Source organism: Pseudophryne corroboree, chromosome 5 (assembly GCF_028390025.1).
Source record: "Pseudophryne corroboree isolate aPseCor3 chromosome 5, aPseCor3.hap2, whole genome shotgun sequence".
In the NCBI taxonomy this organism is placed as follows: domain Eukaryota; kingdom Metazoa; phylum Chordata; class Amphibia; order Anura; family Myobatrachidae; genus Pseudophryne; species Pseudophryne corroboree.
The window spans coordinates 837,114,847-837,142,388 of record NC_086448.1 but is presented as its reverse complement, the minus strand read 5'-3'; the positions used below and the strand labels follow the sequence as shown (position 1 = coordinate 837,142,388).

At 50.7% G+C, this 27,542-nt stretch overlaps 1 protein-coding gene across 4 annotated transcripts in view; it reads left to right on the top strand.

The window, feature by feature from the left end:
* Positions 1-229: 229 nt before the first annotated feature.
* RBM43 (RNA binding motif protein 43) overlaps positions 230-27,542 on the top strand; it is a 52,887-nt gene continuing 25,574 nt past the window's right edge. For 2 of the 4 annotated variants that reach the window (XM_063924587.1, XM_063924588.1), the window contains exons 1-2: positions 230-502; positions 27,011-27,246. The gene's annotated coding sequence lies outside the window, so the exon portion shown is untranslated. Of the gene's footprint in view, positions 503-27,010; positions 27,275-27,542 lie in introns of all 4 variants that reach the window. The other 2 variants (XM_063924586.1, XM_063924585.1) reach the window with 2 other exon arrangements.

Here is a 27,542-nt window from a genome sequence, read left to right as displayed (position 1 = left end):
CCACACCACACACCAGGCTGTGGCACTGCCATCTCTGTACACCACACACCAGGCTGTGGCACTGCCATCTCTCCACACCACACACCAGGCTGTGGCACTGCCATCTCTCCACACCACACACCAGGCGGTGGCACTGCCATCTCTCCACACCACACACCAGGCTGTGGCACTGCCATCTCTCCACACCACACACCAGGCTGTGGCACTGCCATCTCTCCACACCACACACCAGGCTGTGGCACTGCCATCTCTCCACACCACAAAACATGCCGGGCACATGAGGCAACCGGGTCATAGGGCACAGTCTCTCGGGCGCAGAGCACAGTCTCCGGGTCACAGGGCGCAGTCTCCCGGGCGCTGCAGTCACTATGGGGGGAGGTTCCTCCTGACAGTTTCACTTTCACTTTAGGAGAAACAAACGGTCACACAGCGGCGGGTGAGAGAGCGGGAGGATCCGGGTCACCATAGCTCAGCCCGGAGCACCCCAGCGTCCTGCGCCCAGGTGAGGTGGTCCCAGCCGGGGGAGGGCGACAGTGCGGGTGACAGCCCCGGATCCCGGACATCAGAAGGGATTATACCCAGTCTCTCCCTGTAACGGTGTCACCCCGCTGCCCCAGTCTCCTGCCCCAGGGTATTATACACGTGACCCTGCCACCCCAGTCTCCTGCCCCAGGGTATTATACACGTCACCCTGCCACCCCAGTCTCCTGCCCCAGGGTATTATACACGTCACCCTGCCGCCCCAGTCTCCTGCCCCCAGGGTATTATACATGTGCCCCAGTAAGTGTCTGACCCCGCTGCCCCAGTCTCCTGCCCCCAGGGTATTATACATGTGACCCCTCTGCCCCAGTCTCCTGCCCCCAGGGTATTATAGATGTGCCCCAGTAATAGTGTGTGACCCTGCTGCCCCAGTCTCCTGCCCCCAGGGTATTATAGATGTGCCCCAGTAAGTGTGTGACCCCGCTGCCCCAGTCTCCCTTCCCCAGGGTATTATAGATGTGCCCCAGTAAGTGTGTGACCCCGCTGCCCCAGTCTCCTGCCCCCAGGGTATTATAGATGTGCCCCAGTAATAGTGTGTGACCCCGCTGCCCCAGTCTCCTGCCCCCAGGGTATTATAGATGTGACCCTGCTGCCCCAGTCTCCTGCCCCCAGGGTATTATAGCTGTGCCCCAGTATTAGTGTGTGACTCCGCTGCCCCAATCTCCTGCCCCCAGGGTATTATAGATGTGCCCCAGTAATAGTGTGTGACCCCGCTGCCCCCAGGGTATTATAGATGTGCCCCAGTAATAGTGTGTGACCCCGCTGCCCCAGTCTCCTTTCCCCAAGGGTATTATAGATGTGACCCTGCTGCCCCAGTCTCCTGCCCCCAGGGTATTATAGATGTGCCCCAGTAATAGTGTGTGACCCTGCTGCCCCAGTCTCCTGCCCCCAGGGTATTATAGATGTGACCCTGCTGCCCCAGTCTCCTGCCCCCAGGGTATTATAGATGTGCCCCAGTAATAGTGTGTGACCCTGCTGCCCCAGTCTCCTGCCCCCAGGGTATTATAGATGTGACCCCGCTGCCCCAGTCTCCTGCCCCCAGGGTATTATACATGTGACCCCTCTGCCCCAGTCTCCTGCCCCCAGGGTATTATAGATGTGCCCCAGTAATAGTGTGTGACCCTGCTGCCCCAGTCTCCTGCCCCCAGGGTATTATAGATGTGCCCCAGTAAGTGTGTGACCCCGCTGCCCCAGTCTCCCTTCCCCAGGGTATTATAGATGTGCCCCAGTAAGTGTGTGACCCCGCTGCCCCAGTCTCCTGCCCCCAGGGTATTATAGATGTGCCCCAGTAATAGTGTGTGACCCCGCTGCCCCAGTCTCCTGCCCCCAGGGTATTATAGATGTGACCCTGCTGCCCCAGTCTCCTGCCCCCAGGGTATTATAGCTGTGCCCCAGTATTAGTGTGTGACCCCGCTGCCCCAATCTCCTGCCCCCAGGGTATTATAGATGTGCCCCAGTAATAGTGTGTGACCCCGCTGCCCCCAGGGTATTATAGATGTGCCCCAGTAATAGTGTGTGACCCCGCTGCCCCAGTCTCCTGCCCCAAGGGTATTATAAATGTGACCCTGCTGCCCCAGTCTCCTGCCCCCAGGGTATTATAGATGTGCCCCAGTAATAGTGTGTGACCCTGCTGCCCCAGTCTCCTGCCCCCAGGGTATTATAGATGTGACCCTGCTGCCCCAGTCTCCTGCCCCCAGGGTATTATAGATGTGCCCCAGTAATAGTGTGTGACCCCGCTGCCCCAGTCTCCTGCCCCCAGGGTATTATAGATGTGCCCCAGTAATAGTGTGTGACCCCGCTGCCCCAGTCTCCTGCCCCCAGGGTATTATAGATGTGCCCCAGTAATAGTGTGTGACCCCGCTACCCCAGTCTCCTGCCCCCAGGGTATTATAGATGTGCCCCAGTAATAGTGTGTGACCCCGCTACCCCAGTCTCCTGCCCCCAGGGTATTATAGATGTGCCCCAGTAATAGTGTGTGACCCCGCTGCCCCAATCTCCTGCCCCCAGGGTATTATAGATGTGCCCCAGTAAGTGTGTGACCCCGCTGCCCCAGTCTCCTACCCCCAGGGTATTATAGATGTGCCGCAGTAATAGTATGTGAACCCGCTACCCCAATTTCCTGCCCCCAGGGTATTATACATGTGACCCTGCTGCCCCAGTCTCCTGCCCCCAGGGTATTATAGATGTGCCCCAGTAAGTGTGTGACCCCGCTGCCCCAGTCTCCTGCCCCCAGGGTATTATAGATGTGCCCCAGTAAGTGTGTGACCCCGCTGCCCCAGTCTCCTGCCCCCTGGGTATTATAGATGTGCCCCAGTAATAGTGTGTGACCCCGCTGCCCCAGTCTCCTGCCCCCAGGGTATTATAGATGTGCCCCAGTAAAAGTGTGTGACCCCGCTACCCCAATCTCCTGCCCCCAGGGTATTATACATGTGACCCTGCTGCCCCAGTCTTCTACCCCCAGGGTATTATAGATGTGCCCCAGTAATAGTGTGTGACCCCGCTGCCCCAGTCTCCTGCCCCCAGGGTATTATACATGTGACCCTGCTGCCCCAGTCTCCTGCCCCCAGGGTATTCTAGATGTGCCCCAGTAAGTGTGTGACCCCGCGGCCCCAGTCTCCTGCCCCCAGGGTATTATAGATGTGCCCCAGTAAGTGTGTGACCCCGCTACCCCAGTCTCCTGCCCCCAGGGTATTATACATGTGCCCCAGTAATAGTGTGTGACCCCGCTGCCCCCAGGATTTGTCCCTGTAAATGTCCTTGTTACTAATATCACTGATATATGGACTATTCCACCCTGGGTAATCCTACGCTGAGCGCCCAAGATGGCTGCCGCACTTGGTACCTGTGAGGGTGGAATACACAACCCTTGGAAGTTATTACCCAAAATGCCTACACCAATCCTGCATTATGCTTTCTGTGTGCTCCAGGTTTTCTTCTATGTCTGTGTGGCTTATCTATTGCTATATTACTTAAATCCTCTGTATCATGTGCATTGTTTTTGATGTCTGTAAAGCGCCTTGAGTCCTATTGGAGAAAGAGCGCTATATAAATGAAATTATTATTATTATTATTATTATTATTATTTTCTCTGACGTCCTAGTGGATGCTGGGTACTCCGTAAGGACCATGGGGAATAGACGGGCTCCGCAGGAGACTGGGCACTTCTTTAAAGAAAAGATTAGGTACTCCATCTGGTGTGCACTGGCTCCTCCCTCTATGCCCCTCCTCCAGACCTCAGTTAGAATCTGTGCCCGGCCTGAGCTGGATGCACTCTAGGGGCTCTCCTGAGTTCACTAAAAAGAAAAGTATTTGTTAGGTTTTTTATTTTCAGTGAGATCTGCTGGCAACAGACTCACTGCTACGAGGGACTGAGGGGAGAGAAGCGAACCTACCTGCTTGCAGCTAGCTTGTGCTTCTAGGCTACTGGACACCATTAGCTCCAGAGGGATCGAACACAGGGCCCGTCCTCGATCGTCCGTTCCCGGAGCCGCGCCGCCGTCCCCCTTGCAGAGCCAGAAGACAGAAGAAACCGGAGGAAATCGGCGGCTGAAGACTTCGGTCTTCAATAAGGTAGCGCACAGCACTGCAGCTGTGCGCCATTGCTCCCACAGCACACCACACGCTCCGGTCACTGGTGGGTGCAGGGCGCTGGGGGGGGGCGCCCTGGGCTGCAATTAATATACCTTTCTCTGACGTCCTAGTGGATGCTGGGACTCCGTCAGGACCATGGGGAATAGCGGCTCCGCAGGAGACAGGGCACAAAAGTAAAAGCTTTAGGATCAGGTGGTGTGCACTGGCTCCTCCCCCTATGACCCTCCTCCAAGCCTCAGTTAGGTTTTTGTGCCCGGCCGAGAAGGGTGCAATCTAGGTGGCTCTCATAAAGAGCTGCTTAGAGTAAAAGTTTTGATAGTTTTCTTATTTTCAGTGAGTCCTGCTGGCAACAGGCTCACTGCAACGAGGGACTTAGGGGAGAAGAAGTGAACTCACCTGCGTGCAGGATGGATTTGCTTCTTAGGCTACTGGACACTAGCTCCAGAGGGACGATCACAGGTACAGCCTGGATGGGTCACCGGAGCCGCGCCGCCGACCCCCTTGCAGATGCCGAAGTAAGAAGAGGTCCAGAAACCGGCGGCTGAAGGCTTTTCAGTCTTCATGAGGTAGCGCACAGCACTGCAGCTGTGCGCCATTGCTCTCAGCACACTTCACACCAACGGTCACTGAGGGTGCAGGGCGCTGGGGGGGGCGCCCTGGGCAGCAATGTTAATACCTTTTCTGGCTAAAAAGAATACATCACATATAGTCCCTGAGGCTATATGGATGTATTTCACCCCTGCCAGGTCTCAGAAAAACCGGGAGAAGAGCCCGCCGGAATAGGGGGCGGGGCCTATCTCCTCAGCACATAGCGCCATTTTCCCTCACAGAACTGCTGGTGGGAAGGCTCCCAGGCTCTCCCCTGCACTGCACTACAGAAACAGGGTTAAAACAGAGAGGGGGGGCACTTATTTGGCGATATGATTATATATTAAGATGCTATAAGGGAAAACACTTATATAAAGGTTGTCCCTGTATAATTATAGCGTTTTGGTGTGTGCTGGCAAACTCTCCCTCTGTCTCCCCAAAGGGCTAGTGGGGTCCTGTCCTCTATCAGAGCATTCCCTGTGTGTGTGCTGTGTGTCGGTACGTGTGTGTCGACATGTATGAGGACGATGTTGGTGAGGAGGCGGAGCAATTGCCTGTAATGGTGATGTCACTCTCTAGGGAGTCGACACCGGAATGGATGGCTTATTTAAGGAATTACGTGATAATGTCAACACGCTTCAAGGTCGGTTGACGACATGAGACGGCCGGCAAACAAATTAGTACCTGTCCAGGCGTCTCAAACACCGTCAGGGGCTTTAAAACGCCCATTTACCTCAGTCGGTCGACATAGACACGGACACTGACTCCAGTGTCGACGGTGAAGAAACAAACGTATTTTCCTTTAGGGCCACACGTTACATGTTAAGGGCAATGAAAGAGGTGTTACATATTTCTGATACTACAAGTACCACAAAAAAAAAGGGTATTATGTGGGTGTGAAAAAACTACATGTAGTTTTTCCTGAATCAGATAAATTAAATGAAGTGTGTGATGATGCGTGGGTTTCCCCCGATAGAAAATTATTGGCGGTATACCCTTTCCCGCCAGAAGTTAGGGCGCGTTGGGAAACACCCCTTAGGGTGGATAAGGCGCTCACACGCTTATCAAAACAAGTGGCGTTACCGTCTCCAGATACGGCCGCCCTCAAGGAGCCAGCTGATAGGAGGCTGAAAAATATCCTAAAAAGTATATACACACATACTGGTGTTATACTGCGACCAGCGATCGCCTCAGCCTGGATGTGCAGCGCTGGGGTGGCTTGGTCGGATTCCCTGACTGAAAATATTGATACCCTTGACAGGGACAGTATTTTATTGACTATAGAGCACAGAGAGATATTTGCACTCTGGCATCAAGAGTAAGTGCGATGTCCATATCTGCCAGAAGATGTTTATGGACACGACAGTGGTCAGGTGATGCAGATTCCAAACGGCACATGGAAGTATTGCCGTATAAAGGGGAGGAGTTATTTGGGGTCGGTCCATCGGACCTGGTGGCCACGGCAACAGCTGGAAAATCCACCTTTTTTACCCTAAGTCACATCTCAGCAGAAAAAGACACCGTCTTTTCAGCCTCAGTCCTTTCGTCCCCATAAGGGCAAGCGGGCAAAAGGCCAGTCATATCTGCCCAGGGATAGAGGAAAGGGAAGAAGACTGCAGCAGGCAGCCCATTCCCAGGAACAGAAGCCTTCCACCGCTTCTGCCAAGTCCTCAGCATGACGCTGGGGCCGTACAGGACCCCTGGATCCTACAAGTAGTATCCCAGGGGTACAGATTGGAAATTTGAGACGTCTCCCCCTCGCAGGTTCCTGAAGTCTGCTTTACCAACGTCTCCCTCCGACAGGGAGGCAGTATTGGAAACAATTCACAAGCTGTATTCCCAGCAGGTGATAATCAAAGTACTCCTCCTACAACAAGGAAAGGGGTATTATTCCACATTATATTGTGGTACTGACGCCAGACGGCTCGGTGAGACCTATTCTAAATCTGAAATATTTGAACACTTACATACAAAGGTTCAAATCAAGATGGAGTCACTCAGAGCAGTGATAGCGAACCAGGAAGAAGGGGACTATATGGTGTCCCGGGACATCAGGGATGCTTCCTCCATGTCCCAATTTGCCCTTCTCACCAAGGGTACCTCAGGTTCGTGGTACAGAACTGTCACTATCAGTTTCAGACGATGCCGGTTGGATTGTCCACGGCACCCCGGGTCTTTACCAAGGTAATGGCCGAAATGATGATTCTTCTTCAAAGAAAATGGACGATATCCTGATAAGGGCAAGGTCCAGAGAACAGTTGGAGGTCGGAGTAGCACTATCTCAAGTAGTTCTACGACAGCATGGGTGGATTCTAAATATTCCAAAACCGCAGCTGTTTCCGACGACAATTTGCTGTTCCTAGGGTTGATTCTGGACACAGTCCAGAAAAGGGTGTTTCTCCCGGAGAAGAAAGCAAGGGAGTTATCCGAGCTAGTCAGGAACCTCCTAAAACCAGGAAAAGTGTCAGTGCATCAATGCACAAGGGTCCTGGGAAAAATGGTGGCTTCTTACGAAGCGATTCCATTCGGCAGATTTCACGCAAGAACTTTTCAGTGGGATCTGCTGGAAAAATGGTCCGGATCGCATCTTCAGATACATCAGCGGATAACCCTGTCTCCAAGGACAAGGGTGTTTCTTCTGCGGTGGCTGCAGAGTGCTCATCTACTAAAGGGCCGCAGATTCGGCATTCAGTACTGGGTCCTGGTGACCACGGATGCCAGCCGGAGAGGCTGGGGAGCAGTCACACAGGGAAAAAATTTCCAGGGAGTGTGATCAAGTCTGGAGACTTCTCTCCACATAAAACAATGCTCTAAGCTTAGCAAGACCTCTGCTTCAAGGTCAGCCGGTATTGATCCAGTGGGACAACATCACGGCAGTCGCCCACGTAAACAGACAGGGCGGCACAAGAAGCAGGAGGGAAATGGCAGAAACTGCAAAGATTCTTCGCTGGGCGGAAAATCATGGGATAGCACTGTCAGCAGTGTTCATTCCGGGAGTGGACAACTGGGAAGCAGACTTCCTCAGCAGGCACGACCTCCACCCGGGAGAGTGGGGACTTCATCGGGAAGTCTTCCACATGATTGTGAACCGTTGGGAAAGACCAAAGGTGGACATGATGGCGTCCCGCCTGAACAAAAAAACTGGACAGGTATTGCGCCAGGTCAAGAGACCCTCAGGCAATAGCTGTGGACGTTCTGGTAACACAGTGGGTGTACCAGTCGGTGTATGTGTTCCCTCCTCTGCTTCTCATACCCAAGGTACTGAGAATTATAAGACGTAGAGGAGTAAGAACTATACTCGTGGCTCCGGATTGGCCAAGAAGGACTTGGTACCCGGAACTTCAAGAAATGCTCACAGAGGACTCATGGCCTCTGCCGCTAAGAAGGGACTTGCTTCAGCAAGTACCATGTCTGTTCCAAGACTTACCGCGGCTGCGTTTGACGGCATGGCGGTGGAACGCCGGATCCTAAGGGAAAAAGGCATTCCAGAAGAGGTCATTCCTACCCTGGTCAAAGCCAGGAAGGAGGTGACCGCACAACATTATCACCACATGTGGCGAAAATATGTTGCGTGGTGTGAGGCCAGGAAGGCCCCACGAAGAAATTTCAACTCGGTCGATTCCTGCATTTCCTGCAAACAGGAGTGTCTATGGGCCTCAAATTGGGGTCCATTAAGGTTCAAATTTCGGCCCTGTCAATTTTCTTCCAGAAAGAATTGGCTTCACTTCCTGAAGTCCAGAAGTTTGTCAAGGGAGTACTGCATATACAACCCCCTTTTGTGCCTCCAGTGGCACTGTGGGATCTCAACGTAGTTCTGGGATTCCTCAAATCACATTTTAAACCGCTCAAATCTGTGGATTTGAAATATCTCACATGAAAAGTGACCATGCGGTTGGCCCTGGCCTCGGCCAGGCGAGTGTCAGAATTGGTGGCTTTGTCTCACAAAAGCCCATATCTGATTGTCCATTCGGACAGGGCAGAGCTGCGGACTCGTCCCCAGTTTCTCCCTAAGGTGGTGTCAGCGTTTCACCTGAACCAGTTTATTGTGGTACCTGCGGCTATTAGGGACTTGGAGGACTCCAAGTTGCTAGATGTTGTCAGGGCCCTGAAAATATAGGTTTCCAGGACGGCTGGAGTCAGGAAAACTGACTTGCTGTTATCCTGTATGCACCCAACAAACTGGGTGCTCTTGCTTCTAAGCAGACGATTGCTAGTTGGATGTGTAGTACAATTCAGCTTGCACATTCTGTGGCAGGCCTGCCACAGCCAAAATATGTAAATGCCCATTTCACAAGGAAGGTGGGCTCATCTTGGGCGGCTGCCCGAGGGGTCTCGGCTTTACAGCTTTGCCGAGCTGCTACTTGGTCAGGAGCAAACACGTTTGCAAAATTCTACAAATTTGATACCCTGGCTGAGGAGGACCTGGAGTTCTCTCATTCGGTGCTGCAGAGTCATCCGCACTCTCCCGCCCGTTTGGGAGCTTTGGTATAATCCCCATGGTCCTGACGGAGTCCCAGCATCCACTAGGACGTCAGAGAAAATAAGAATTTACTTACCGATAATTCTATTTCTCGTAGTCCGTAGTGGATGCTGGGCGCCCATCCCAAGTGCGGATTGTCTGCAATACTTGTACATAGTTATTGTTACGAAAATCGGGTTATTATTGTTGTGAGCCATCTTTTCAGAGGCTCCGCTGTTATCATACTGTTAACTGGGTTCAGATCACAGGTTGTACAGTGTGATTGGTGTGGCTGGTATGAGTCTTACCCGGGATTCAAAATCCTTCCTTATTGTGTACGCTCGTCCGGGCACAGTATCCTAACTGAGGCTTGGAGGAGGGTCATAGGGGGAGGAGCCAGTGCACACCACCTGATCCTAAAGCTTTTACTTTTGTGCCCTGTCTCCTGCGGAGCCGCTATTCCCCATGGTCCTGACGGAGTCCCAGCATCCACTACGGACTACGAGAAATAGAATTATCGGTAAGTAAATTCTTATTTTTGGCAATAAAAAGCACATAATACAGTGTTTAACACTGTATATGTGCAGAAACCCCCGCCATTAACGTTATAAAAAGCGGGAGAAGTCCGCCGTTGAAGGGGCGGGGCTATCTCCCTCAGCACAGCCAGCGCCATTTTCTCTTCACAGCTCCGCTGGAAGGACGCTCCCCAGGCTCTCCCCTGCAGTATACACTACAGAAAGGGTAAAAAAGAGAGGGGGGGGCACATAAATTTAGGCGCAAATTGTGATATAAGCAGCTATAGGGGGAAAATTCACTTTGTGTATAGTGTATATCCCTCTGTTATATAGCGCTCTGGTGTGTGCTGGCATACTCTCTCTCTGTCTCCCCAAAGGACTTTGTGGGGTCCTGTCCTCAGTCAGAGCATTCCCTGTGTGTGTGTGTGTGTGTGTGCGGTGTGTCGGTACGGCTGTGTCGACATGTTTGATGAGGACGCTTACGTGGAGGCGGAGCAGGTGCCGATAAGTGTGATGTCGCCCCCTGCGGGGCCGACACCTGAGTGGATGGATATGTGGAAGGTATTAACCGACAGTGTCAACTCCTTGCATAAAAGGTTCGATGACGCAGCTTTGGGACAGCCGGCATCTCAGCCCGCGCCTGCCCAGGCATCTCAGAGGCCGTCAGGGGCTCAAAAACGCCCGCTACCTCAGATGGCAGACACAGATGTCGACACGGAGTCTGACTCCAGTGTCGACGAGGATGAGACAAATATACAATCCACTAGGGCCATCCGATGCATGATTACCGCAATGAAAAATGTGTTGCACATTTCTGACATTAACCCGGTTACAACAAAAAAGTTGTATGTTTGGGGAGAAAAAGCAGCCAGTGACTTTTCCCCCATCTGATGAGTTAAATGAATTGTGTGAAGAAGCGTGGGGTTCCCCAGATAAGAAACTAGTAATTTCTAAGCGGTTACTAATGGCGTACCCTTTCCCGCCAACGGATAGGTTACGCTGGGAGACATCCCCTAAGGTGGACAAGGCGCTCACACGCTTATCAAAAAAGGTGGCACTGCCTTCTCAGGATACGGCCACCTTAAAGGAGCCTGCAGATAGAAAGCAGGAGGCTATCCTGAAGTCTGTGTATACACACTCAGGTACTATACTGAGACCAGCTATTGCTTCAGCATGGATGTGTAGTGCTGCAGCAGCGTGGTCTGATTCCCTGTCTGATAACATTGATTCCCTTGACAGGGACACTATATTGCTAACCATAGAGCATATTAAAGACGTAGTATTATATATGAGAGAGGCACAGAGGGACATTTGCCGGCTGGCATCTAGAATTAATGCAATGTCCATTTCTGCCAGGAGAGTATTATGGACTCGGCAGTGGACAGGTGATGCTGATTCTAAAAGGCACATGGAAATTTTGCCTTATAAGGGTGAGAAATTGTTTGGGGACGGTCTTTCGGACCTCGTATCCACAGCAACAGCTGGGAAGTCGACTTTTTTACCTCGGGTTCCCTCACAACCTAAGAAAGCACCGTATTATCAAGTACAGTCCTTTCGGCCTCAGAAAGGCAAGCGGGTTAGAGGCGCGTCCTTTCTGCCCAGAGGCAGGGGTAGAGGGAAAAAGCTGCACCATACAGCCAGTTCCCAAGAACAAAAATCCTCCCCTGCTTCCACTGAGTCCATCGCATGACGCTGGGGCTCCACATGTGGATCCAGGTGCGGTGGGGGCCCGTCTCCGGAACTTCAGCGACCAGTGGGTTCGCTCACAGGTGGATCTCTGGGTTCTACAAGTGGTATCTCAGGGATACAAGCTGGAGTTCGAGACGTCTACCCCTCGCCGTTACCTCAAATCAGCCTTGCCAGCTACTCCCCAGGACAGGGTGGTAGTACTGGCGGCAATTCACAAGCTGTACCTCCAGCAGGTGATAATCAAAGTTCCCCTCCTTCAACAGGGACGGGGTTACTATTCCACAATGTTTGTGGTAACGAAACCAGACGGTTCGGTGAGACCCATTCTAAATTTGAAATCCTTGAACACTTATATAAGGAATTTCAAGTTCAAAATGGAATCGCTCAGGGCGGTTATTGCAAGCCTGGAAGAGGGGGATTACATGGTATCACTGGACATCAAGGATGCTTACCTACATGTCCCCATTTACCCACCTCACCAGGTGTACCTCCGTTTTGTGGTACAGGACTGCCATTACCAATTCCAGACGTTGCCGTTTGGTCTGTCCATGGCACCGAGGGTATTTACCAAAGTAATGGCCGAAATGATGATACTCCTTCGGAAGAAGGGAGTTATAATTATCCCGTACTTGGACGATCTCCTTATAAAGGCGAGGTCCAGGGAGCAGTTGTTGGTCGGAGTAGCACTATCTCAGGAAGTGCTTCAACAGCACGGCTGGATTCTGAATATCCCAAAGTCGCAGCTGGTTCCTACGACGCGTCTGCTGTTCCTGGGTATGATTCTGGACACAGAACAGAAGAAGGTGTTTCTCCCGGAGGAGAAGGCCAAGGAGTTGTCATCTCTGGTCAGAGACCTCCTAAAACCAAAACAGGTGTCGGTGCATCACTGCACGCGAGTCCTGGGAAAGATGGTAGCTTCTTACGAGGCATTCCATTCGGCAGGTTCCATGCAAGGATCTTTCAGTGGGATCTGTTAGACAAGTGGTCCGGATCGCATCTTCAGATGCATCGGCTGATCACCCTGTCCCCGAGGGCCAGGGTGTCTCTGCTGTGGTGGCTGCAGAGTGCTCATCTTCTCGAAGGCCGCAGATTCGGCATACAGGACTGGGTCCTGGTGACCACGGATGCAAGCCTCCGAGGTTGGGGAGCAGTCACTCAGGGAAGAAACTTCCAAGGACAATTGTCGAGTCAGGAGGCTTCCCTACACATAAATATTCTGGAACTAAGGGCCATTTACAATGCCCTAAGTCAGGCAAAACCCCTGCTTCAAAACCAGCCGGTGCTGATTCAGTCAGACAACATCACGGGGGTCGCCCATGTAAACCGACAGGGCGGCACAAGAAGCAGGATGGCGATGGCAGAAGCCACAAGGATTCTCCGATGGGCGGAAAATCACGTGATAGCACTGTCAGCAGTGTTCATTCCGGGAGTGGACAACTGGGAAGCAGACTTCCTCAGCAGGCACGACCTCCACCCGGGAGAGTGGGGACTTCATCCAGAAGTCTTCCAGTTTGATTGTAAATCGTTGGGAAAGGCCACAGGTGGACATGATGGCGTCCCGCCTCAACAAAAAGCTAAAAAGATATTGCGCCAGGTCAAGGGACCCTCAGGCGATAGCTGTGGACGCTCTAGTGACACCGTGGGTGTACCAGTCGGTTTATGTGTTCCCTCCTCTTCCTCTCATACCAAAGGTACTGAGGATAATAAGAAAGAGAGGAGTAAGAACTATACTCATCGTTCCGGATTGGCCAAGAAGGACTTGGTACCCGGAACTACAAGAAATGATCTCAGAGGACCCTTGGCCTCTGCCTGTCAGACAGGACCTGCTACAGCAGGGGCCCTGTCTGTTCCAAGACTTACCGCGGCTGCGTTTGACGGCATGGCGGTTGAACGCCGGATCCTGATGGAAAAGGGCATTCCGGTTGAAGTCATTCCTACGCTGATAAAAGCTAGGAAGGATGTGACAGCAAAACATTATCACCGCATATGGCGAAAATATGTTGCTTGGTGTGAGGCTATGAAGGCCCCAACAGAAGAATTTCAGCTGGGTCGATTTCTGCACTTCCTACAGTCAGGAGTGACTATGGGCCTAAAATTGGGATCCATTAAAGTCCAGATTTCGGCCCTGTCTATTTTCTTTCAAAAAGAACTAGCTTCACTGCCTGAAGTTCAGACGTTTTTTAAGGAAGTGCTGCATATTCAGTCCCCTTTTGTGCCTCCAGTGGCACCTTGGGATCTCAACGTTGTGTTGGATTTCCTAAAATCACATTGGTTTGAGCCACTTCAGACCGTGGAGTTGAAATATCTCACGTGGAAAGTGGTCATGCTTTTGGCCTTGGCTTCGGCTAGGCGTGTGTCAGAATTGGCGGCTTTGTCATGTAAAAGCCCCTATCTGATCTTCCATATGGACAGGGCAGAATTGAGGACTCGTCCCCAATTTCTCCCTAAGGTGGTATCAGCGTTTCATTTGAACCAGCCTATTGTGGTGCCTGCGGCTACTCGGGACTTGGAGGCTTCCAAGTTGCTAGATGTAGTCCGGGCCCTGAAAATCTATGTTTCCAGGACGGCTAGAGTCAGAAAAACTGACTCGCTGTTTATCCTGCATGCACCCAACAAGCTGGTTGCTCCGGCTTTTAAGCAGACTATTGCTCGCTGGATCTGTAGCATGATTCAACTTGCACATTCTGCGGCTGGACTGCCGCATCCTAAATCAGTCAAAGCCCATTCCACGAGGAAGGTGGGCTCTTCTTGGGCGGCTGCCCGAGGGGTCTCGGCTTTACAACTTTGCCGAGCTGCTACCTGGTCGGGATCAAACACGTTTGCAAAATTCTACAAGTTTGATACCCTGGCTGAGGAGGACCTTGAGTTTGCTCATTCAGTGCTGCAGAGTCATCCGCACTCTCCCGCCCGTTTGGGAGCTTTGGTATAATCCCCATGGTCCTTACGGAGTACCCAGCATCCACTAGGACGTCAGAGAAAATAAGAATTTCTCTATCGTCCTAGTGGATGCTGGGGTTCCTGAAAGGACCATGGGGGATAGCGGCTCCGCAGGAGACAGGGCACAAAAAGTAAAGCTTTTCCAGATCAGGTGGTGTGCACTGGCTCCTCCCCCTATGACCCTCCTCCAGACTCCAGTTAGATTTTTGTGCCCGGCCGAGAAGGGTGCAATCTAGGTGGCTCTCCTAAAGAGCTGCTTAGAAAAAGTTTAGCTAGGTTTTTTATTTTACAGTGATTCCTGCTGGCAACAGGATCACTGCAGCGAGGGACTGAGGGGAGAAGGAGTCAACTCACCTGCGTGCAGGATGGATTGGCTTCTTGGCTACTGGACATCAAGCTCCAGAGGGACGATCACAGGTACAGCCTGGATGGTCACCGGAGCCGCGCCGCCGGCCCCCTTGCAGATGCTGAAGTCAGAAGAGGTCCAGAATCGGCGGCTGAAGACTCCTGCAGTCTTCTAAAGGTAGCGCACAGCACTGCAGCTGTGCGCCATTTTCCTCTCAGCACACTTCACACGCGGTCACTGAGGGTGCAGGGCGCTGGGGGGGGGCGCCCTGGGAGGCAAATGTAACCTATATAAAGGCTAAAAATACCTCACATATAGCCCCCAGAGGCTATATGGAGATATTTAACCCCTGCCTGATTTCTCTAAATAGCGGGAGACGAGCCCGCCAGAAAAGGGGCGGGGCCTATCTCCTCAGCACACGGCGCCATTTCCTCTCACAGCTCCGCTGGTCAGGACGGCTCCCAAGTCTCTCCCCTGCACTGCACTACAGAAACAGGGTAAAACAGAGAGGGGGGGCAAATTTATGGCGATATTTTGATATAACAAAGCAGCTATAAGGGAGCACTTATTATAAGGCTACCCCTGATATATATATAGCGCTTTTGGTGTGTGCTGGCAAACTCTCCCTCTGTCTCCCCAAAGGGCTAGTGGGTCCTGTCTTCGTTAGGAGCATTCCCTGTGTGTCTGCTGTGTGTCGGTACGTGTGTGTCGACATGTATGAGGACGATATTGGCGTGGAGGCGGAGCAATTGCCAAATATGAGGATGTCACCCCCTAGGGAGTCGACACCGGAATGGATGCCTTTATTTATGGAACTACGGGATAGTGTCAACACGCTAAAGCAGTCGTTTGACGACATGAGACGGCCGGACAATCAATTAGTGCCTGTCCAGGCGACTCAAACACCGTCAGGGGCTGTAAAACGCCCTTTGCCTCAGTCGGTCGACACAGACCCAGACACAGGCACTGACTCCAGTGGTGACGGTGACGAATCAACCGTATTTTCCAGTAGGGCCACACGTTATATGATTTTGGCAATGAAGGAGGCGTTACATATTGCTGATACTACAGGTACCACAAAACAGGGTATTATGTGGGGTGTGAAAAAACTACCTATAGTTTTTCCTGAATCAGATGAATTAAATGACGTGTGTAATGAAGCGTGGGTTGCCCCTGATAAAAAGCTGATAATTTCAAAGAAATTATTGGCATTATACCCTTTCCCGCCAGAGGTTAGGGAGCGCTGGGAAACACCTCCTAGGGTGGACAAGGCGCTAACACGCTTATCTAAACAAGTGGCGTTACCCTCTCCTGAGACGGCCGCACTTAAAGATCCATCAGATAGGAGGATGGAAAATATCCAAAAAAGTATATACACACATACAGGTGTTATACTACGACCAGCTATAGCGACAGCCTGGATGTGCAGTGCTGGGGTAGTTTGGTCAGAGTCCCTGATTGAAAATATTGATACCCTGGACAGGGACAATATTTTACTGTCGTTAGAACAAATAAAGGATGCATTTCTTTATATGCGTGATGCACAGAGGGATATCTGCACACTGGCATCACGGGTAAGTGCTATGTCCATTTCGGCCAGAAGAGCTTTATGGACGCGACAGTGGACAGGCGATGCGGATTCAAAACGGCATATGGAAGTTTTGCAGTATAAAGGGGAGGAGTTATTTGGAGTCGGTCTATCAGATTTGGTGGCCACGGCTACAGCCGGGAAATCCACCTTTCTACCTCAAGTCACTCCCCAACAGAAAAAGGCACCGACCTTTCAACCGCAGCCCTTTCGTTCCTTTAAAAATAAGAGAGCAAAGGGCTATTCATATCTGCCACGAGGCAGAGGTCGAGGGAAGAGACAGCAACAGGCAGCTCCTTCCCAGGAACAGAAGCCCTCCCCGGCTTCTACAAAAGCCTCAGCATGACGCTGGGGCTTCTCAAGCGGACTCGGGGACGGTGGGGGGTCGTCTCAAAAATTACAGCGCGCAGTGGGCTCACTCGCAGGTAGATCCCTGGATCCTGCAGATAATATCTCAAGGGTACAGGTTGGAATTAGAGACAGATCCACCTCGCCGTTTCCTGAAGTCTGCTTTACCAACGTCCCCCTTTCGAAAGGGAGACGGTTTTGGAAGCCATTCACAAGCTGTACTCTCAGCAGGTGATAGTCAAGGTACCTCTTCTACAACAAGGGAAGGGGTATTATTCCACTCTTTTTGTGGTACCGAAGCCGGATGGCTCGGTAAGGCCTATTCTAAATCTGAAGTCCTTGAACCTGTACATAAAGAAGTTCAAGTTCAAGATGGAGTCACTCAGAGCAGTGATAGCGAACCTGGAAGAGGGGGACTTTATGGTATCCTTGGACATCAAGGATGCGTATCTCCACGTTCCAATTTACCCCTCACACCAGGGGTACCTCAGGTTCGTTGTACAAAACTGTCACTATCAGTTTCAGACGCTGCCGTTCGGATTGTCCACGGCACCTCGGGTCTTTACAAAGGTAATGGCCGAGATGATGATTCTTCTTCGAAGAAAAGGCATATTAATTATCCCATACTTGGACGATCTCCTAATAAGGGCAAGGTCCAGAGAACAGCTAGAGATGGGATTAGCACTGTCTCAAGAAGTGCTAAAACAGCACGGGTGGATTCTGAATATTCCAAAATCCCAGTTAATGCCGACAACTCGTCTGCTGTTCCTAGGGATGATTCTGGACACGGTTCAGAAAAAGGTTTTTCTCCCGGAGGAAAAAGCCAAGGAGTTATCCGAGCTTGTCAGGAACCTCCTAAAACCAGGAAAGGTGTCTGTACATCAATGCACAAGAGTCCTGGGAAAAATGGTGGCTTCTTACGAAGCAATTCCATTCGGCAGATTCCACGCAAGAATTTTCCAAAGGGATCTGTTGGACAAATGGTCAGGGTCGCATCTTCAGATGCACCTACGGATAACCCTGTCTCCAAGGACAAGGGTGTCTCTTCTGTGGTGGTTGCAGAGTCCTCATCTATTGGAGGGCCGCAGATTCGGCATACAGGATTGGATCCTGGTGACCACGGACGCCAGCCTGAGAGGCTGGGGAGCAGTCACACAAGGAAGAAACTTCCAGGGAGTATGGACGAGCCTGGAAACGTCTCTTCACATAAACATTCTGGAACTAAGAGCAATATACAATGCTCTAAGCCAGGCAGAACCTCTGCTTCAAGGAAAACCGGTGTTGATCCAGTCGGACAACATCACGGCAGTCGCCCATGTGAACAGACAGGGCGGCACAAGAAGCAGGAGTGCAATGGCAGAAGCTGCAAGGATTCTTCGCTGGGCAGAGAATCATGTGATAGCACTGTCAGCAGTGTTCATCCCGGGAGTGGACAACTGGGAAGCAGACTTCCTCAGCAGACACGATCTTCACCCGGGAGAGTGGGGACTTCATCCAGAAGTCTTCCACATGCTGGTAACCCGTTGGGAAAGACCAATGGTGGACATGATGGCGTCTCGCCTCAACAAAAAACTGGACAGGTATTGCGCCAGGTCAAGAGATCCGCAGGCAATAGCTGTGGACGCGCTGGTAACGCCTTGGGTGTACCAGTCGGTGTATGTGTTTCCTCCTCTGCCTCTCATACCAAAAGTATTGAGAATTATACGGCAAAGAGGCGTAAGAACGATACTAGTGGTTCCGGATTGGCCAAGAAGGACTTGGTACCCGGAACTTCAAGAGATGATCACGGAAGATCCGTGGCCTCTACCTCTAAGGAGGGACTTGCTTCAGCAGGGTCCCTGTCTGTTTCAAGACTTACCGCGGCTGCGTTTGACGGCATGGCGGTTGAACGCCGGATCCTAAAGGAAAAAGGCATGCCGGAAGAAGTCATTCCTACTTTGATTAAAGCAAGGAAGGAAGTAACCATGCAACATTATCACCGAATTTGGCGAAAATATGTTGCGTGGTGCGAAGATCGGAGTGCTCCGACGGAGGAATTTCAACTGGGTCGATTCCTACATTTCCTGCAATCAGGATTGTCTATGGGTCTCAAATTGGGATCTATTAAGGTTCAAATTTCGGCCCTGTCGATTTTCTTTCAAAAAGAACTGGCTTCAGTCCCTGAAGTCCAGACCTTTGTTAAGGGAGTGCTGCATATACAGCCTCCTGTGGTGCCTCCAGTGGCACCGTGGGATCTCAATGTGGTTTTGGACTTTCTAAAATCTCATTGGTTTGAACCACTAAAAAAGGTGGATTTGAAATATCTCACATGGAAAGTGACCATGCTTCTAGCCCTGGCTTCGGCCAGGAGAGTGTCAGAACTGGCAGCTTTATCTTACAAAAGCCCATATCTGATTTTCCATTCGGACAGGGCAGAACTGCGGACTCGTCCGCATTTTCTCCCTAAGGTGGTGTCAGCATTTCATCTGAACCAGCCTATTGTAGTGCCTGCAGCTACAAGTGACTTGGAGGACTCCAAGTTACTGGACGTTGTCAGAGCATTAAAAATATATATTGCAAGGACAGCTGGAGTCAGAAAATCTGACTCGTTGTTTATATTGTATGCACCCAACAAGATGGGTGCTCCTGCGTCTAAGCAGACGATTGCTCGTTGGATCTGTAGCACAATCCAACTTGCACATTCTGTGGCAGGCCTGCCACAGCCTAAATCTGTAAAGGCCCACTCCACAAGGAAGGTGGGCTCATCTTGGGCGGCTGCCCGAGGGGTCTCGGCATTACAACTCTGCCGAGCAGCTACGTGGTCAGGGGAGAACACGTTTGTAAAATTTTACAAATTTGATACTCTGGCTAAGGAGGACCTGGAGTTCTCTCATTCGGTGCTGCAGAGTCATCCGCACTCTCCCGCCCGTTTGGGAGCTTTGGTATAATCCCCATGGTCCTTTCAGGAACCCCAGCATCCACTAGGACGATAGAGAAAATAAGATTTTACTTACCGATAAATCTATTTCTCGGAGTCCGTAGTGGATGCTGGGCGCCCATCCCAAGTGCGGATTATCTGCAATAATTGTACATAGTTATTGTTAACTAATTCGGGTTATTGTTGAAGGAAGCCATCTTTCAGAGGCTCCGCTGTTATCATACTGTTAACTGGGTTTAGATCACAAGTTGTACGGTGTGATTGGTGTGGCTGGTATGAGTCTTACCCGGGATTCAAAATCCTCCCTTATTGTGTACGCTCGTCCGGGCACAGTACCTAACTGGAGTCTGGAGGAGGGTCATAGGGGGAGGAGCCAGTGCACACCACCTGATCTGGAAAAGCTTTACTTTTTGTGCCCTGTCTCCTGCGGAGCCGCTATCCCCCATGGTCCTTTCAGGAACCCCAGCATCCACTACGGACTCCGAGAAATAGATTTATCGGTAAGTAAAATCTTATTTTACTCACCGGTAATTCTATTTCTCGTAGTCCGTAGTGGATGCTGGGAGCCCGTCCCAAGTGCGGATTTTCTGCAATACTTGTATATAGTTATTGCTTAACTATAGGGTTATTGTTCTGAGCCATCAGTTTAATGAGGCTCAGTTGTTGTTCATACTGTTAACTGGGTATAGTTATCACAAGTTGTACGGTGTGATTGGTGTGGCTGGTATGAGTCTTACCCTGGATTCCAAATCCTTTCCTTGTAATGTCAGCTCTTCCGGGCACAGTTTCCCTAACTGAGGTCTGGAGGAGGGGCATAGAGGGAGGAGCCAGTGCACACCAGATGTAGTACCTAATCTTTTCTTTAAAGAAGTGCCCAGTCTCCTGCGGAGCCCGTCTATTCCCCATGGTCCTTACGGAGTACCCAGCATCCACTACGGACTACGAGAAATAGATTTACCGGTGAGTAAAATCTTCTTCTTATTATTATTATTATTATTATTATTATTATATAATGTCTCTTCTCCTGGATATTATATTATGTGCAGTTATCCCAACTGCTCTCACTGTCTGGGCCTGTATAATATTTATTATTCTCTCAGTATGTTATAATGATCCTCCTTAACCATGGCATGATGGGACTTGTAGTGCTGAGAGATTATCGGGCATCACATGCGTTGGCTCAGTGGGAACGTGTCCCTGCACTCTAGGCAGATGCTTCCATGGTAACAGCCAGCTATTCTCCTGCCTGGATCCAGTGGCAGCCCGCCGGACAGTGAGTAGGCATGTCTCACTGGCGGCACTAGCTTGCTGCGTATTTCCTCTTTTGAACAGTGTTGGTAAATAACCCTTTGGTGTCTGTATAAAAAGACAGAAATGCTGTTGAACTACAACTCCCAGCAGGTTACCACTCGTTCACTTGCTCCTGATGCGTATGCTGAGAGAGAGGGGAAATATTAAATAGTAACATTATGTAGACCATGTGTTCTAACCTTGCTGTGATATCATTAGTCAGTTCACCAGTTGTGGCAGAGCTGTCTGTTACCTAGGGGGCTGCAAGCCCATTGTACAGTCTGACTTCTGCACTGCGATACATGATAGAGACGCTGCACCCTCTTTTTCTCCTTCGTCCTAGAGGATGCTGGGGACTCCAAATGGACCATGGGGTATAGACGGGATCTGCAGGAGACATGGGCACTTTAAGACTTTAAATGGGTGTGAACTGGCTCCTCCCCCTATGCCCCTCCTCCAGACCTCAGTTAGATTCTGTGCCCAGAGGATACTGGGTGCACACTAGGGGAGCTCTACTGAGTTTCTCTAAAAAATACTTTTGTTAGGTTTATTATTTTCAGGGAGACCTGCTGGCTACAGGCTCCCTGCATCGTGGGAGTGAGGGGAGAGAAGCAGCCCTACAAAGGCTCTGCTTCTTAAGGGGGGTACTCACGGAGCGATATTCTAAGCAATCTGACTAGATTGCTTAGAATATCAGCATGATCGCTCCGTGTGTAGCCCCCTCGGCGATAGCGATGCGCGGCCCCGCACATCGCTATCGCTGCTGCTAGATTGGCCTGCATGCAGGCCAATCTAGCGGGTCGCTCACTTCACCCGCTGGGTGAAGTGAGCGGCCCCCCCGTCTACCCCCGCACGCTCAGCACAGATCGCGCTGTGCTGAGCGGCAGGAGAGATGTGTGCTGAGCGGTTCGCTCAGCACACATCTCTCCTTAATCGGCCCGTGGGTACTGGGCTTTAGGCTACTGGACACCATTAGCTCCAGAGGGTCTGATCACTTTGTGCGCCTAGCTGCTCGTTCCCGGAGCCGCGCCGCTGTCCCCCTCACAGAGCCTGAAGAGAGAAGCCGGGTGAGTAGTAGAAGCAAGAAGACTTCAAAGGCGGCAGAAGACTTCGGATCTTCCTGAGGAGGAGGCTGGTGTGGGAGCTGAACAGAATGTGGGAGTGAATCTGTCGGCACCGCCGACTGCTGATTGGGTAGATACGTGGAGTGTTTTTAAAATGCAAGTGTGGCTTTATTGCATAAGAGGTTAGGCAATTCTGAGTCTCAGAACCAAGCATGGAGACAATCCATGGGAGATGTTTTGTTACAATCTCAGACCCCCTCAGGGTCACAAAAATGTTAATTTACCCAGATAGCAGACACAGATACCGACACGGATTCCGACTCCAGTGTCGACTATAATGATGCCAAGTTACATCCTAAGGTAGCTTCAGTACATGATTGTGGCAATTAAAGATGTATTACATATCACAGAAGACCCCACTGTCCCTGACACAAGGGTCTGTATGTTTAAGGGAAAGAAACCTGAGGTATTGTTTCCTCCCTCTCATGAAATGAACGCTCTTTTTGAAAAAGCTTGGGAGTCTCCTGACAAGAGACTGCAGATTCCCAGGAGAATTGCTATGGCGTATCCTTTTCCCTCGCAGGATAGGTTACGGTGGGAATCCTCACCCACGGTGGACAAAGCTCTGGCGCGTTTGTCCAAGAAGGTGGCGTTACCGTCCCCTGACAAGGCGACCCTAAAGGACCCTGCGGATTGTAAGCAGGAAACTACCTTAAAATCTATTTGTTACTACGGGTACGCTGCTCAGGCCAGCCGTGGCATCAGCATGGGTGAGTAGCGCTATTGAAAGGTGGGCAGATAACTTGTCATCTGACATAGACACCCTGGATAGGGATAGCGTGCTTTTGACGCTGGGTAACATCAGGGACGCAGCGATATATCTAAGGGAGGCGGCGAGAGATATTGGCCTCTTGGGATCAAGGGCCAATGCCATGGCAATCTCGGCTAGGGGGGCGTTGTGGACTCATCAATGGAATGGTGATGCTGACTCTAAGAAGGCTATGGAGACTCTGCCCTTCAAAGGTGAAGTGTTGTTTGTGAGGGCCTCGTGGACCTGGTTTCTACAGCTACTGCGGGTAAGTCTTCTTTTTTGCCTTTTGTCCCTCCACAGCAAAAGAAAACGCCTCAATACCAGATGCAGTCCTTTCTGTCTCATAAATTCAGGAAAGGACGTGGGTCTTCCTTCCTCGTGGCCAGAGGTAAGGGAAGAGGAAAAAAATCGCCGGCTGTGGCAAGCTCCCAGGAGCAGAAGTCCTTCCCGGCTTCTACCAAATCCACCGCATGACGCTGGGGCTCCGCTGCGGGAGTCCGCACCGGTGGGGGCACGTCTTCAGCTCTTCGGTCAAGTCTGGGTTCGCTTGGGCCTGGATCCTTGGGTACTGGAAATTGTGACCCAAGGATACAAACTGGAGTTCCAAGACGTGCCTCCACACCGATTTTTAAAATCGGCCTTACCAGTTTCTCACCCAGAGAGAGAGGTAGTGTGTGCGGCAATACAAAAGCTGTGTCAACAGCAAGTCATTGTCACGGTTCCCCCGTTACAACAAGGAAAAGGGTTTTATTCAACCCTGTTCGTGGTCCCGAAGCCGGATGGCTCGGTCAGACCGATTCTGAATTTAAAATCCCTCAACCTATATTTAAAAAGATTCAAATTCAAGATGGAATTTCTCCGAGCAGTGATCTCCAGTCTGGAGGGGGGGGGGGGGGGGTTTATGGTGTCAGTCGACATAAAGGATGCTTACCTACATGTCCCCATATATCCTCCACATCAGGCGTTCTGAGGTTCGTTGTTCAGGATTGTCACTGCCAATTTCAGACGCCGTTTGGTCTTTCCACGGCCCCGAGGATTTTCACCAAAGTAATGGCGGAAATGATGGTGATCCTGCGCAAGCATGGGGTCACAATTATCCCATACTTGGACGATCTCCTGACAAAGGCGAGATCAAGGGAGCAGTTACTAAAAAACGTTGCGCTCTCCCTGAAGGTGCTGCAACAACATGGCTTGCTCCTAAATTTACCAAAGTCGCAGTTGATTCCGACAAATCGGCTGTCGTTTTTGGGCATGATTCTGGACTCGGATCTGCAGAGGATCTTTCTCCCGTTGGAAAAGGCTCTGGAACTCCAGAACATGGTCAAGGAACTTCTGAAACCGCCAAGAGTGTCGATTCATCACTGCACTCGAGTGCTGGGGAAAATGGTGGCGGCCTACGAGGCCATTCAGTTTGGCAGATTCCATGCAAGAACTTTTCAGTGGGACCTGCTGGACAAGTGGTCCGGGTCCCATCTGCACATGCACTGGAAGATAAGCCTGTCCCCCAGGGCCAGGGTTTCTCTCCTGTGGTGGCTCCAAAGTTCTCACCTTCTAGAGGGTCGCAGGTTCAGGATCCAGGATTGGGTTCTGGTGACCACGGACGCGAGTCTCCGAGGTTGGGGAGCAGTCACACAGGGACAAAATTTCCAGGGAAGATGGTCGAGCCAGGAAGCTTGTCTGCACATAAACGTGCTGGAGTTAAGGGCCATCTACAACGGCCTCCGGCAAGCGGATCATCTTCTTCGCGACCTGCCCGTCCTGATTCAGTCGGACAACATTACAGCCGTGGCGCACATAAACCGCCAGGGTGGAACAAAGAGCAGAGCGGCGATGGCGGAGGTCACCAAGATTCTTCGCTGGGCGGAAAAACATGCAAGCGCTCTGTCAGCGGTCTTCCTTCCAGGAGTGGACAACTGGGAAGGAGACTGCCTCAGCAGACACGATCTCCATCCAGGAGAGTGGGGTCTTCATCAAGAGGTCTTTGCAGAAGTGACAAGTCGTTGGGGACTTCCTCAAATAGACATGATGGCGTCTCGCCTCAAAAAGAAGCTGCCGACATATTGTTCCAGGACGAGGGACCCTCAAGCAGTAGCGGTAGACGCTCTGGTGACACCGTGGGTGTTTCAGTCGGTCTATGTGTTCCCTCCACTTCCACTCATCCCAAAGGTGATAAGGATCATAAGAAGAACAAGGGTTCAGGCGATACTCGTTGTTCCAGATTGGCCACGGAAGGCCTGGTATCCGGATCTTCAGGAAATACTCACAGGAGATTCCTGGCCTATTCCTCTAAGAGAGGACCTGTTACAGCAGGGGCCGTGCGTGTTCCAGGACTTACCGGTGTTGCGTTTGACGGCATGGCGGTTGAACGCCAAATCCTAGCTAGAAAGGGTATTCCCGGGGAAGTCATCCCCACTCTACTTAAAGCTAGAAAGGAGGTAACGGCGAAGCATTATCACCGTATTTGAAGAAAATATGTGTCTTGGGGGGTAATTCTGCGTTGATCGCAGCAGGATTTTTGTTAGCAATTGGGCAAAACCATGTGCACTGCAGGGGGGCAGATATAACATGTGCAGAGAGAGTTAGATTTGGGTGGGTTATTTTGTTTCTGTGCAGGGTAAATACTGGCTGCTTTATTTTTACACTGCAATTTAGATTTCAGTTTGAACACACCACACCCACATCTAACTCTGCACATGTTACATCTGCCCCACCTGCAGTGCACATGGTTTTGCCCAATTGCTAACAAAATTCCTGCTGCGATCAACTCGGAATTACCCCCTTGGTGTGAATCCAAGAAGGCTCCTACGGAAGAATTTCAGCTGGGTCCTTTTCTCCACTTTTTGCAAGCAGGTGTGGATGCGGGCCTGAAGTTAGGCTCCATTAAAGTGCAGGTTTCGGCCTTATCAATTTTCTTTCAAAGGGAATTGGCCTCATTTCCAGAAGTACAGACTTTTGTGAAGGGTGTGCTGCACATCCAACCTCCCTTTGTGCCCCCAGTGGCACCGTGGGACCTTAACGTGGTGTTACAGATCCTTACGTCACATTGGTTTGAACCTTTACAAAAGGTTGAGTTGAAATTTCTCACTTGGAAAGTAGTCATGCTGTTGGCCTTGGCGTCCGCAAGGTGGGTGTCCGAATTGGCGGCTTTGTCTCACAAAAGCCCCTATCTGATTTTCCATGTGGATAGAGCGGAATTGAGAACTCGTTCAACAATTTCTGCCTAAGGTGGTTTCGTCGTTTCACATGAACCAACCTATTGTGGTGCCTGTGGCTACTGAAGCCTTGGCGGATTCCAAGTCTCTTGATGTGGTCAGAGCTTTGAAAATTTATGTAGCCGGAACGGCTCGTGTTAGGAAAACAGAGGCGCTGTTTGTCCTGTATGCAGCCAACAAGGTTGGCGCTCCTGCTTCTAAGCAGACTATTGCACGCTGGATCTGTAATACGATTCAGCAGGCTCATTCTGCCATTCTACGGCTGGATTGCCGTTACCGTAATCGGTGAAAGCCCATTCCACTAGGAAGGTGGGCTCATCTTGGGCGGCTGCCCGAGGGGTCTCGGCTTTACAGCTTTGCCGAGCAGCTACTCGGTCGGGTTCAAACACGTTTGCAAAATTCTACAAGTTTGATACCCTGGCTGATGGGGACCTCATGTTTGCTCAATCGGTGCTGCAGAGTCATCCGCACTCTCCCGCCCGGTCTGGAGCTTTGGTATAAACCCCATGGTCCATTTGGAGTCCCCAGCATCCTCTAGGACGAAGGAGAAAATAGGATTTTAATACCTACCAGTAAATCCTTTTCTCTTAGTCCGTAGACGTAGAGGATGCTGGGCGCCCGTCCCAGTGCGGACTCTATCTGCAGTACTTGTAAATAGTTATTGCTTATGTTACACAAAGGTTGTGTTTCGGTTAAGGTCAGCCTGTGGCTGATCTCTTTTGGTTCACGCGGTTAACTGGTTTTAGTTAAATGCCATGTTGTACGGTGTGTTGAGGTGTGAGCTGGTGTGTGTCTCACCCTTAGTTAACAAAATCCTTTTCCTCGAAATGTCCGTCTCCTCTGGGCACAGTTCCTATAACTGAGGTCTGGAGGAGGGGTACAGAGGGAGGAGCCAGTTCACACCCATTTAAAGTCTTAAAGTGCCCATGTCTCCTGCGGATCCCGTCTATACCCCATGGTCCATTTGGAGTCCCCAGCATCCTCTACGGACTAAGAGAAAAGGATTTATCGGTAGGTATTAAAATCCTATTTTTTGGCGGTTTCTGGGCATTTAATCTTTTATAAAGGGCTGGGACAGATATCACTCCCTCACACATAACCCTTTGTTATTCTAGGTATATTGCTGGGATCAGTGATATACAGACAGCGTTGGCTCCTGAGGAAGCTGGAATATTTAAACCAGCGAAACGCGTTGAGCTTCATTTCTATTGGGACACTCAATACCACCATCTCCACTGGCTCCACGGATACTCCGGTGCACACCATTTGGGACATCTTTTATCAGCAGAATCCACCTTCTGGACCCAATCCTCCATGCCAAGAGGACAAACCTGATCCAGCCACACACCAGGTGGATATTACCTGCTCTTAGAACACTGGTAAATACCTCACATCTGCAAATTTATCGGATTTATGCTACTAACCGATTAGTGATGGACATTGCCAAGTGATTTCAGTCCCCTTGAGTACAATTACAGCCAAATGTGGATTCATAAACAATAAGATATTGTGGTATATACTTTTGAGTGTTCCATATATATTTTTTATATTTATCTTTTATCCTTTTATTTTGGGTATTTATGTGAAATAAATATGATTATTTAAAATATAAGCCTTTTGAGACATAGATTGTTTCATATTTAGATA